This window comes from Ixodes scapularis, unplaced genomic scaffold (genome assembly GCF_016920785.2).
Source record: "Ixodes scapularis isolate PalLabHiFi unplaced genomic scaffold, ASM1692078v2 PGA_scaffold8__174_contigs__length_109621045, whole genome shotgun sequence".
Taxonomy (NCBI): domain Eukaryota; kingdom Metazoa; phylum Arthropoda; class Arachnida; order Ixodida; family Ixodidae; genus Ixodes; species Ixodes scapularis.
In genome coordinates, this window is record NW_024609883.1 from 53,904,216 (window position 1) to 53,918,511 (window position 14,296).

A 14,296-nucleotide genomic window follows, 5' to 3' on the forward strand; every position below is an offset into this window, starting at 1 on the left:
GTCAGTGACGGCCACTAGTAACAATAATCAACATGCCCCTGTATCTACTGTTTACATCGAGACTACTTTCCCCAAACAAACGTAAAACTTAAAAGCCTTGAGGCCTGCGCTTACTTCTTATCGCAATGGGCCTTTTCCGGAGTTTCCATGTCGCGAGCGCAGCAGCAGCAGACCTCAGTCCGCCATTTTAAATGGTGTGGTGCGTGGCTTGGGGACTGCGTGAAGCAGCAGGGGTCTAGCGTTTCCAAGTTTTTCGAGGTGCCCCAACGCTGCCCCCTTTGTCGACTCCAGCAGCGACATCAAGCGTTGTAGCGGTTTAGGTTTCTTCAGGTATCCTTCTACTAGCATGCACCCGACGACGCGGCAGCCGTGGATTCGAGCGATCTGGCGAACCAATAAGGGGACGGCTCGTAAAGGCAGCCTTCAAAGCACTCCGGCGTTTGCAGTTGCCACTTCAAGGAGAAAGTTCATGTGTTTGTTTCTTCATTTTTTATCGGTGCGTAAATTCAAGTCAGCAGATTGATTATAGTATGCTGTCGTGTTGCCTATGTGCCACGCAGAGCGAGCGCCTCGGAGTTCGCGTTTCTATGAGGGAGCCTTCGCCTGGCGCATCGTTTTGGTTTTGCTTGCTAAAGTGACGATCTCGCGTTGCTACGCAAACCGCCTACCTGCTTTCTGATTGTTCTGAATATTGCAATCGCCCACGGTTACCAGATAATCATGAAGAATTGAGGCAAACCTGCTATGATGCACAGTTTGTTGCTATGTGCACACCCGGGAAGACAAATGGGAGCGACTGTTTCTGTATGGAATAAACAAATTAGTTTGCAACATTGTCTACAGGCGCGAGACTCGAAATCAACAAATGTTAACAATTAATTTTTTTTTTTTTTTTTTTTTTTGTATTTACAGTGACGCACAGCTGTAGCCTGAAGTGAGGTGACATAGAGGCCGATGCTTGCTCTGAAATCGGCAGCTGCGCGTAGAAATACCAAATATTGATCAAATATGTATATTTTTTGGTGGAGAATTCGACCCTGAACGCGTACGCCGTTGACCCTTGCAAGTTTGTTGGTCCCATTTTTCACTGGAATGGAGCTGCGCTTCGAAGTTTCATAAGCTGAAATCTACCACAAAAATACACGTTTGATGAAAATCTGAGATTGGTATGCGCAGGCGCCGAGTTTCTCGGCCGATTTTAGAGTGAGCCTTGACATCTATGAGAGTACTTCTTGGCAGTGAAAATATGCGAGCAGGTTACAAATAGCTCGCTATTCGAAAGACTTGCCTTAACTGTAACTTGATTTTGAACATTTCCTAAATTTACTGCCGATACTGGATGAAACATTCAACCGAGTTTAAGGTAGCCCTCTGTACTTTCTCATTGATCGAATAGAGCTTCAATCATGCCGTCGTTCACGGCGGGCGCCACAGCGAAATCCGTCGTCCATTCATTCAATAAAACGTACAAACGGAGAAAGTCGTCCTTAATCCAAGCATTCCTTACAAATAGATTTACTCGTTATTCGCGCTGGATAGAGAGAAGAAAACAACAACAAACGGCGAATGCTTTTATAGATTTTGTTCAGACAGCCAACATAGCTTGTAGCTGGCAGAACCGGAAGCAAGGTGGACCACCAAAATCGTTTCTCCTGCTTGCGGATAGATGGCGCCCGACATTTGCGGAAAATCCATTACCGGGTCAACGTTTCGTCTAAGGGCCGCTGTCGTTTCAACGTGCGGATGACAGTTTGAAGCAGACCAGTTTGAAAGAGCAGACGACAGTTTGAACGATCAGATGGCAGTTTGAACGGAAGACGCACTGAACGTGGTTCGCGGGTGGTTGGGACTACTTAACAGATTTTTCTAGTTCATGTTGGAACAACAAAAAAATCTAACGACCACAAGTCTCCGTAAATTCAACCCAAAATGCTTCCCGCGCAAGCAATCGTGGTCCGACGGCGTCTGGGCTTCTCTTATCACGGTACCTATCCACTTTCTTGGAAGAACCGGGCAGACAGAAAACACTTGAAAATAGATATTCACACCGTTAACGGAGAAAGCAGGTTTTAGTCTGGTTTCTTCCGGAACAGCACAGGAATGCCCGTCCCGCATAGCAACTTCCGTCCACACCCAGACCGGAAGTGCGCCTGAAGTGCCAAGGCCGTGGCGTGACGTAATAGAGTTGAGTTGGTCCCAACGTTGGTGCATATAGCCTCCTTGTGTATAGACGGTTAACACACTCGTCAGATTACAGCCGCCACTGCTGACCTCTTGTCTTACCGAGATACCAGGTCACTGAAACGGATGTTGACGAGCGATCCACAAAACCAATGCTGGGGAGAAGGACATAACAAAATCTAAGATGGCAATAACTTGACCTGCTATGGTAAAAATGAAGTGAAGTAAAGGGAAGGAGAGGAAACAAAAACTGAAGGTCGGTTATGGCGGCGCCCATGCACAGCTGCTGCAAAGCGTGTATAGACATTTTCTGTTTATTTCGTCGCCAGCAACGTGGTTCACACATACAGCATAGGCGATGAAAAAAACAAACAAGATATTGCAACCCGGATTGAATAAAATAATACAGAAAAGGCAAAAGAAGAAGAATTGACAGTCGCGATAAAATCGTGAACACCTTCTAGCTAGTTACGTGGCGAGGAAAAAACGATATTTTCCCTTACACCGGGAGTTCCACAATTAATGATGTCGACGACTCCACGGAAAATACCTATGGACCGCAGAAACAAAGCAATTGGCTGAAACATTTCTTTTTTCAGTGATAGCAACTATAGACCCGCTTCAAAAAGTCTGACAAAAGTGGAAAAAAAAAAAGAGTATATCTGTTTGGGTACATTGGGCAGCGGACGGATGCTCCCGGTTTATTATTGTCGCCTCAGTACGAGTTTCGTGGTGTGGTGAGTAGGTCGTGGGTGGAACACAACTGCCGTTTCTTTACCACGTGCTTGAAAATAAAAACGAGAGACCTGAGTGGTACCATTAATTTATTAAACTGAGAGGGGATTAGTGCCTCGAACGCTCTTTGTGTGTTTCGGTGATACGCTCGCAGCCACTTTGTTGTGAAAGATAAGTGAGTGTTCGTGGCTACACAAGTTGAAAGGCTTGCGGCTGTATCATTTTGTTATTCTAGAGTCCATTCCCCATCAGTCTCCAGCTTATGTAACATGAAGTGCACAGTTGTCGGCGATCCGGTGACCATGGGACCATCGATTGCTTGTCGCTGCCCTCGCAGGTCCTCTGAATGCTGAACTCGCTATAGATCGTTGCCATTTAATAGGACGAGGGAAAGGAAGGCCGAGGAGAAGGAAGCAGACGGAACGCTGGAAAAGAGAGGGGGAAACCTCCTCCTCTCTTTAGCGTCCCGTCTGCTTCCCCTTCCCCGGCCTTAATTTCCCTCGCCCTACCTTTTTGAGTTGCAACGAACTATAGACCTCTTTTCGCCTACTCTCATCCCCAGCCACCTGGGAGGCATATCCGGTAGGGGCGACGAAAAATAATATAACTTTTCAACCTGCAAATTGAAAAAAAAAAAAAAAACAAATAGAGGGGAGACAAAACGAGAATGAGTTACAGTTACGTTTACATCCTAAATGTATTTTTTAGGCGTGGCGACGGCAAAACAATGTCTTCGCCCATAATGGAAGTGACGATATTTCAAGATGGCGGCGCCCTTGTGAAAAAGGTCTATAGCAATTTGCAGACGGCAGGCGAGGCAGGTAAGCTTCATGTCTAGAAGTGGTTTGGCAAAAGCATTGTCCCTTTCCGTTTGCTTGGATGGCGCTAGCACTTCATCTGCTCAAACCGGTTGTGTAAAAGCCAGATTTGATTATATAGCAATTCTCATTGGGCTGCTTTTCTGCCACAGATTCTAACATTTGCACGCCCACGAATGAAGTACCTACCTTACAATGTTTTGCAAGAAGTTAATATTAATTTATTGTTCAGTAAGCCGCATACACGACCGAATAATTTTACCATGCCTTGTCGAATTTCGTTGCTAAAACGATCAATCGTTGGAAGACAATTGTTAGCCGGATTAACTGCAAAAAATATTGTGATAACGTCACTTTGAATTGTGCTTATTAGCCTGAATGCGGTAATTTATCAGCTGTTGAAATATCCCAGACAAACACGTGAGTCCGTAGTTTTATCTATCTTCCGCCTCTGTGAATAAAGCCTTCACACAAATAAAGTCGTTTTCAAAACCGATAGCCGCGCACTTGAATAGCAATAGGAACTCTATCTGTAGTATCAGGCTCACTTCCAAATCTCCGAGTCTAACGGGCCATCGCCACGTCGAACAGACAGTCGCCACCCCGATTGTGACTGACTTTCAGTCTAGACATTGCGGCAGAAGAAGAAAAAATCCAGTTTGTTCACTAATTCAGGAAACCAAACAACTCTCCACCCGACTTTTGCACAACAAAAGGCGAACGTATTGTGATTAATATTGCAACATTGAAACGTGCTCAGACTGCAGCTTCAGCGACGCGGTATCCTTCAAGATGGCGTCAGGGGCTGGTTGCCTTCCTGTGCGACAGGTGGCGCTCATTTATCGAAAAGGTTAGAGTTCCTGTGTAGTTCCCCAGAAGGGGGAGCAGAGTTGCGCATTTGTTTTCCCCGCGCCGCCACGCCGCTATTCGCCGAGATCCATCACGTGAGGAGCAAAGCATCCGGCGCCGTGCAAGAAAGCCACCTTTACGGTCGCTCCGCCGACGTTTCTCGCGCCCCGGCGTATGTTCCCTTGCTTTCGCCCTCTTTCTCCTCCTGTCCTGTTTTCCATGCGCGACGGCGCGCGCGGCGCCCCTATTCGCCAAATTTAGTCACGTGAGGAGCAAAGCTTTTAGGGCGTGCGGGAAAGCCGGCGCTACGGCCACCCGCCGAGGCTGAATGCGCAACTCTGCTACCGTAGTTAGCATATAGACGCTTTCAGCGAGTCAGTTACTCGAACTGCCACCAGTCGGCGCGCCCTTCGCGCGCTTTCCGGGCCGCCATAGCCGACCTTCAGCTTTGCGCCGTTGCTCCGCGTTGTGTGCTGCGCAGGCCACTACCGGAGCTTCGTATTCGTGTTCTTTTACGTTTCGCGTTGAGATCTTGTATTTTCTTTAGGTCTGTTCGATATTTAGGACTTTCATTTAATCATTTGATATTTATATTTCGACATAACTCTTGTATTTTCTTATTTATGGAATGGAATCGGACAGGGAATGGGTCGACGATACAAGATTATGAGGCTTCAATGACCATGTAAGTTCATGCCATTCTTACGTTTTTGTCGCTAATAAATGGCAGTAACACTATTGCGACATATGTAAATTGCAACTGACGCAGTAAGGCTATCACAGTCGTGCTTCTCGCTGCATGTGCGCGCTCGTTTCCGTAAAGCCGACCCGCATGTAAGCGATTTAGCGTGCGACGAGACGAGCAACGGAGATTTCTCACTGTCGCCCGTCGCATCGCTCGGTTTTGGAATTTCTAGAAAACGTCGCTCACCGTCTTGGTCGCTTGCTCCGTCGCTTCCATGCGGTTTGCCTCGTCGCGCGACTGACTGAGCGACAGCGAAGCGGGTTGCCGTCGCTTATCTGGTCGCTCGCCAAATCGCTTACATGCGGTTTATACTCAATTAATTTTGATGCACACAGCATTGAACCATTGGCGCCTCGATATTAAGTATAAACCGCAAGCAAGCGATTCGGCGAGCTACGAGACAAGCGACGGTGACCCGCTTCGCTGTTGCTCGGGCGGTCGCGCGACGAGGCAAACCGCATGAAAGTGACGGGAGCAAGCGACCAAGACGGTGAGCTACGAAACCCAAAAAACCGAGCGATGTAACAGGCGACAGTGAGAAATCTTCGTCGCTGACTCTCGTCATTGTCGCCGTCGCTCGTCTCGTCGCAGGCTAAATCGCTTACACGCGGGTCGGCTTTACGGAAACGAGCGCGCACATGCAGCAAGAAGCACGACTGGATAGCCTTTCTGCGTCAGGTGAAAATTGCATATGTCGCGATGCTGTTGACTGCCCTTTATTAGCGAGAAAAACGTTAGAATGCGATGAACTTACATGGTTTCTGAAGCCACAATCTTGTATCGTCGATCCAATCGCTGTCCGATTCCATTTCATAAATAAGGAAATACAAGAGCTAATGTTAAAATATAGACATAAAATGATTAAATGAAAGGCCGAAATATCGAAAAAAAACCTGAAGAAAACAACACGATTTCAACGCGGAACGTAAAAGAACGCGAAACAAAGCTCCGGTAGTGGCCGGTGCAGCACACAACGCGGAGGAACGGCGAGAAACTGAAGGGCGGCTATGGCGGCAGGGTCACGTGACGTCAAGATGGCGGCGCCCATGAAATGTTGCCTGAAAGGGTCTATACAGGAACTCTAGAAAGGGTCCATACTCCGTCCACCCCTCGGCTGAGACTGCGGTGGGAGAGGTACACGTGCCTGCCGGGCCTATCAGCCAAGACCCTCTCGTCACCCGACGCGGCTTTCTGCGCGTGGGCATGGGCGGGGGCGTGATCACGTGGCGAAAGAGAGCCGTATGACTGGTCCAACGAGGACGTAGCTTCCATCGCCGTCTCAGTTTAGGGGTGAACGGAGTTCGGAACGGTGTTCACTTCATTAGGGAGATTTAGAAGATCATTCCGATGACTCCGATAACGACACCCGATACGACGCCGCAGCCTTTGCTCGTGTATCGTATCGTTATCGGGTATCATTATCGGCAATATCGGAGATATCGGAACGGTCTACTAAAACTCTCTATTCATGTCTTACTCCCGTTAACGTTAGGACGTTGGTTCGTCTGCAAATAGCAACTTCGTGTCGACAAGAAAAACAATGCGTATTAACAAGTATTATTTAAAACTGACGTGATACGCTCTCAGCTATACGCCGCTACGCATCCACGCGCTTAGGGAAAAGCATCCTTTCAGAGCAAGAGGGCGCGCTCGCGCACATCGACTATTTAAAAGAAAAGGTACTTGGTGAATATCTAAGGGCCCATAAACGAATATTGCCATTAGAATACCACGCAGTCTACACTAGCATATAAACGTAATCATAATATATGTATAGGCACGCGATAAAAATGAAGCACTGGCTTGTTTGTCGCGATTTACGAGGGCGAATCAAATCGGTAAACTCTGGAATCCAATGCAAAACTAAAGAGATATGCTCAAGCCACGTATGTTCATTGGAGAGTGCAACCTTTGTTTTCGCAGGGGGACTGCAAACCGTTATCAGAACGCGTGATTATAAGTTTTGATACATACCGATAGATCCCCCTCTCCGAAAATTGGGGGTTTGATCAACTCGGGATTAGTGCTGGACTTGAATAAGAAAGAACCCAAGGTTCGCGGAAAGAAAACGCGTATCTACCATTTTGTTTTGTTTCCGCCCGGAACAAATTCCCACTGAGCTGTCAGCGAGGCCGCTTCTTGATTCCGAACCATACATTTTTACAACTTGTCTTGCTTCAGTTCTTATCGGTACATGGACCTTCTCCGAGCTTTCGGGCCATGGGCATGTTCCTTGAAATTTGGGGAATCTCATGCCTGTGTCTTAGCTTCTCTAGCATTACTCCCCCTCCCCGCCCCCTCCCCTCCATAAATTTTTGTTTAATAGCAAAAAATGATACAGAAAACACCGAAACTGCGAAGAAAAATAAACCCAGAAAACTAAACCCAAAAAAGAAAAGAAAAATACGAATTCAAAGAAACATAGTTCCGAAAACACGAAACCCTACATGATTGGTAGCAGATCGCATAGCCGCTGGTTCTGGCTGCGACTAGGAGAAGTGAACTTTGCTTTTGTTTCTAATTGGTGTTTTCTGCCATTTCCAATGCGTCGACAGAAAAATCTAGTGCGACTTTCGTGGGTTATATCAAAATAAGCTTTATTTGCCATATAAGTATGGTGGGAGCTGAGGTAAAAAGCTGTTCAAGCGTCTTAACGGCTATTCAGCCCCATTACAGAAACACAGCAGTTACAAAGATTACATATAACAAGAAATTATACAAGGAAAATGTGGCAAAAGTGGAAGAACTTTTGGGCGCTGATCGACATCTGAGTGTCAGAATGATTGCGGAAAAGTTGAATGTACAGAAATACAGCGTGCATTGTCAGACGATGTGCAGCTGAAGAAAGTGTGCCCAATTGGTCAAATGAGCCGCGTCACGCGTCACTACGCGTCAGGGAGTTGCTGGCCAAGCACAACGTGGCAACGCTGCCTCAATACTGTCCAGACCTGGCCTCGGCCGACTTCTTTGAATGAATCAACGCCCGAAAGGACGCCTTTACGGGACGGTGTAGAGTTGAAACGGCTTCGACGCAGTGTCTGAACGAAATTCCGGTTGCAGACTTCCAGGGGGACTCGATGCATAGAACATGCGTGGAAGAAGCGCTGGCAATGGTATGTTGACGGAGAAGGATGTTATTTTGAGGAATTTAGCTCATTATATGTATATCTGCAATGTTTCTTGTTTTATCATTAATGTAGATCCGATGCTTTTTGGACAGACCCTATCGCTCCAGCGAGTGCCTCACCAAGTTTCCTTCGGCACTTCGATGTCATTCTGTCAACAAACGCTTGCATCAAAATATGCTGGTTGATAGGACTATCCGTTTCTCTTAGAGAGTTTGCACTTTTGTTTTCCGCTGGTGGATGCCCTGGCCACACAATTTTCACTAAAGGGCACCTTCTTGAAGAATCATAATTCTAGATTCCGATCTTGCCTATTTGGCTGATGCTGCAGCAAGTCGAATGTCCAGAGGCCACTTTGATCATCTCGCAATGCGAAGCCTTATACGGGTTGCGTTTGGTAATTCGTACTTGGCACAACAAAATCTACATACAGCTGGTCCTTCACCATTGTTGAGCAGATCGAAGTTCACCCATGTATTTGAACGGGGTCTCACCATGGCAGTGGAAAGTTCGAACAGTGCCAAGCAAACGCCGCTCCCGAGTTCCGAGGGTTTGGCGCGTTGCGCTCGAGGGTTAGCAAAGCTAAAGCAATTACCGGTCGATTGGATTGAATATTTTTGGATTTACCCTCGGGTTTCTTCTGCAGACAGTTGCCAGGTGAGTAGCGAGGAATTTGCTAAATTGACAAAAGTTCGCATTAACGCTTTAATCATTAATATAATATGATACTACACCACCATTATTTGAAAAAAAAAAAAAAAACTCTTGCCGTATTTGACTTTTGTCGCTATTTTTCGCACTATTTTTTAATTGTTCTTATTCAGTCAACTTTTCCAATGTTTGCAAAACTTTCGGGAAAAAAAGTTTGTCGTTTTTTGACCTTCAAATTTTTTGAACATTTTCCATTCCTAACATCACCACATGCGGAAAGGAATAGACCTATTCGCGACTCCAATTCACTATAGGTGGCGCCACTCGTTTTCCAAAATGATCGGTTTAGTGAGGGTTGGAGATGCGTGCCGCTGCTGAGCCTGTCTAGTTTGCTGGCTTCACTGAGCGACACAAATTATTTCTGGTAATACTAGGGTGTTATTAGCGTAGGTCACCTATTTATCCTGAAAACAAAAACGGTATTTGGCGTAATATTTAGGCCAGGAGGTACATTTTAATTCCGGAGCAAAACCGAAACTAACCTTTATTTTGGATTTAGTTTCTCGGTATCGATCTTAATTTCACACTCTTTCGTAACTCAAAATCTGTCTCACACCGTAATTATTTAATTAAAGAAGTCGTTCGCGGAAACCTTCATCCCTTTAAAGACAGGGTCTTTCGTACACCTTAGAGGTAACGAAGAATGCTGTACTTGTTGAAAAATTCTGTGCTGATATTTGTGCGTCCTTTCTCCCTTTTCTCGCTCACATAATTGTCATATGAAACAAAGAACCGTGGGCCTATCAATGGCTTTTTTTTTTTTGGGGGGGGGGGGGGTATTTAGAAGATTAATTGCTTTAATATCTTTCCCAGCACAAGAATAACAGAATAAACCCAATTTATACGATATGTTCACAAAACGTAAGAATTAAGAGACGCTGTTCTCACTAGAAAAATTCAAAGACGGAATCCGAGTCAGGCAGCTGAAGTGTGCGAGCTTTTAAAGCAAGGCGTGACGCATATGAGTTTATATTGAATCCAGTGTTTGACTGTTTGTCTATCTTGATAACGATGTCAGAGGTCTTCATGTACTAAAGAGACAACAAAATGACACCTTTCAGAAAAGACGATTATGGTTAAATGGCATATTTTCGTGATCGTAGCGTTAATTAGAGGCATACAATGCCGCGATTTGGATTAATAATAATATAAATATTAATATTCATATATTTTAATACAAAATTTTTAAGCTCTAAAGTAATTAGTTGCTTTTGATCTAATTTCAAACGCGCGAACAAGTATGGCAATCTAAAGTGTGCTAATTATCATGACTGGTGCCAATTGCAGCATTTTCAATTACCAAGTTATAAAATAAATAAAGTCTAAAATGAATGACAACATCCTGGCTAATGTGAGAAATTCATGTAAAATTAGATTAATTGAGGATGCTATCAATTAAACTAGCGACTTTTGACAATCGGCAAAACTTTCAAAGTCGCCGCCAATATCCTTCCCGACCAAATCACCCCCCCCCCCCCCCCCAGGAAAAAAATGAATTATTTTTCTAATTATTACTCTTTTTTATTAACATTCATTTCCTTTCGTATTTGCTCGCCGTCGTTTTGCCAATCTCAGCCTTTCCAGTTGGAAGGAACGCCTACCTGCTTGCGCGTCTGCTCACTGCAGCACGTTTCGTTGGTGTTGGAAAATGGTGAAACAGTAGTGAGTTTTCGTATTGCATATAGGAGCAAACGCAAGCGCTGTGTGTTCGCGTTAGCTTTGTATGTTCCACGCCGCGCGCGCGGAGGTCAAAATTGCGGTCTTGGACCGGAGCATGGCAACGATGCTCACGCGCAACGTGGAGCAGGCCATTCTAACGCAAACCCTCTGCGCTTGCGTTTGCTTCTATAGGCAATACTCAAACTCTCTAATAAGGTGAAATCCCATACCGGCTGCGGCACCACGTCGGGACAGTGAAGAATGTTGTTTGCATTGGGAAACGGCATTTCGCGAGCCATGATCGCGAGCAGTTCCGCCGTGCCCGCTGAACAGGACGATCGGGGGACCCTCACTAGAGCGCTTCCCGTTTCCGCCGCGGGAAGGCGAGCGACGAGCTGGAGGCGCGAAACACTTCACTGCGTATTTTTAATATTTTGTCTTTATATTTACTTGTGTTTTAATTCTATCGAATAGCTTCATTTCTAAGAACGTAGGTAGGAAAGTCGGCAGGATCACGGTCCTGCTGATTACGAAATATAAATAGGGGAGACACGTCTTCTTTTTTTTGTTTGATGCGACGTGGAGACATGTTATTGCTTCAACGACACCTTCGTGCTTGAAAAAGAATACGTCTCTTTAAGGAAGACGATACATCCTTGAATGGACGTTCCTTCGTCCTTGCATCCGAGGATCCCAGGTTTTATTAAATGTCAAAGCGATGATCCCGTTTATTATTGGCCACATTAGCATCACAGGTCATCAGTTACTATGAAGAAAAATGGAAGGTGTATCGGACAAAATAAAATTACTTATTATTAGTTCCGCTCTCACTCTCTCTAACGGAAATGAAAGGTCTAATATCCTTCCAGTGACAAAAGAAACTATTTCCTTGATAAAAAATGCCTACTGCCCGACTAGGCAACGTTCGATGAAACGGCTTCGGTGAAACGGCGTCCAACGAAATGGCGTGTGACGAAACTGCTTTAATGAAACGGTATTCGATAAAACGGCGTTCTATGAAATGTCCGGACCCAAATATGACCCATGCAAACGTAGCCAGTAGGTGCTACCGAAAAAAAAAAGTAACAAAATACGCTACTCCTTACTTAAGAATAAGAGGAACGCGCAACCGACCTACGTTACCTGAAAAGAAAAGGAACGCGTTACCGTCACCGTTACCCACAAAAAGTAACGCCCGCTACTTTTGCGTTACTTTTTTTTTATTTTCGAGCTAAAACGTTTCTTGTTTCGATGTTAAAGGTACGCATAAGCACCATAGCTACAAAAGAGTATGTCCATGCAGAAACAGGACATAATTACTTTTTCTTTTTTATGGTTCCACCTTAATAGTAACGAGCAAAAACGCGAAAGTATATATGAGGCTTACTTATGATATGGTGAGACGGAACTTAACAGAAGAACCGGCCTCTTGCATTTGCACACAAAGACCACCTCAGTTTGAAAATTTGAATACAATTTATTCACAACCTAGGGACGTTTTAACAACACTTCATATTTCCTTGGAACAGACAATACGCCTCCTAATTCAACCCTTTCTGCCTTAGAAAACGTTAGAGAGCACTTAACCCAACACCTAGAACTAAGCACGAAAGTAATTAAGCGCAAAGACTCTAATTTAGCTAATAATCACTGGCCCAACTTTATAGCTGGCACAGTGGACGGCGCGCACAATCATGAATTTTAGACATTGTCTTTACTTTTGACCCGAGTCGAATTGTCGATGAATTTACTAGAGTACAAGGTGAATCTGCATCAATTTTTGATCTCGTTCAAGTGGCAATGTTGGGAATAATTACGACTGTGAAGTTGTTTATGGTATCTCCCACCACAACGCCGTGATCCTCCCGTTATCTAATATAAGTTTTCGTCTAATATCAAGAAATGAAACGTTCTAGATTTCGCACATGCGGATGACGTCTCTGTTCTTGACGTGTTTGAACTTCAGTTTGATAGGTTTTATGGAATTTCTTCGAGCGATTGTTGCGATATAAATTTTCTGTTGTTCTGTTTCAAGAACGTTGTTCAGCACTGCATCTCAAATTTTGTTCCCAGTAAAAATAAAAAATGTTAACTTTTCAATCCTTGGATATCACGTGATTCGATACATCTGAAGCGTTGAATCAAACGGGCGGGGAGGGCTTTTCGAACGACTGGTTCCCTTCAGATCAGGAGCAAAATATCAATGTTAGTGGCAAAATTGAAAGAGCAAATGTATTCAGACAAGTACAAGTACTTCAATGTTATTCTGAGTAATTTTATGAAATCTTCCCCGGAAAAGTGTTGGAGACACATGTCACCTTCATCTCTTGCCCCTAATACGTTTTTAGTAAAAACCTCCCCCTCACTGATTGTGCAATTATTTCTAAAGCATTTAATGACCACTTTAAATCGGTATTTACTAGTGATGATGGACAAGTGCCCCGTTATGAAATGCATGAACATCTGCCAAGCATTCCAGGCTTGGTCATATGTGAGAGTGGTATTTTTAACATGTTGCTGAACATAAATGAAAAGAAGTTTATAGGGCCTGATTTTTGCACAATGCATTTTTGAGGCGCTACGCTGAGTGGGTCTCCAAGTAATAATTTCTTATATTTGAAAAAAACAAAAAAAAACATTATCTGAAAGTTTACTTTCTGAAGATTGAAAAACGCTAGGATTAGACTGATTAAATAAATCTGGAAACATACAACGCACTCGTAACTATATAGCAATTTCGCTTACTTGTATATCATACGAGCTTCTTGAACATGTCAGTAAATATATCTGTGAGTTCCTTGATGAAAATGCGGTCTTAACAGATATACAACACGGCTTTTGGCGTAACTATTCTACAAAGTACGCAGTTGGTGGAATCCACTCATAATTTTGCATCATCATTAAACGGAGGTAGTAAAGTTGATATTACTTTCTTGCATTTCGCGAAAGCCTTTGACAAGGTCTCGCATAACAAACTAACAAGTAAATTACGCGGGATATCGAAAAATTAGCCGCTCGTCAATTAGATAGTAGAATATCTTTCCAACAGACGTAGATAATAGCAACACCACTTCTGACAAACCTTTTATTCATTCTGGGGTTCCCCAATGATCTTTTCTTGAATCTCTTTTATTTTTGTTATTTATTTATTATACCGTAAATGATATTTTTGTAGGAATGATGTTATATGCTGATGACTGTGCCCTTTACTATAAAGTGAATGATTGAAACGATCAACATCAGTGCAATCAAGATATGGGATTGATTGTGAAGTGGTGTAACTCATGGAAGATGTGTATTAATTATGAAAAAAAGAAAGCGCTCTTATGTCCATAACTCACAAAATGAAACCCGTTCAGTTTAGGTATTCTGTCGAAAACAAGCGCCTATCACAGGTCTTAGAATACAAATATCTGGGACCACATATAAACAACCAACAAAGTTGGAAAAAAAATATTGACTACGCTACACCT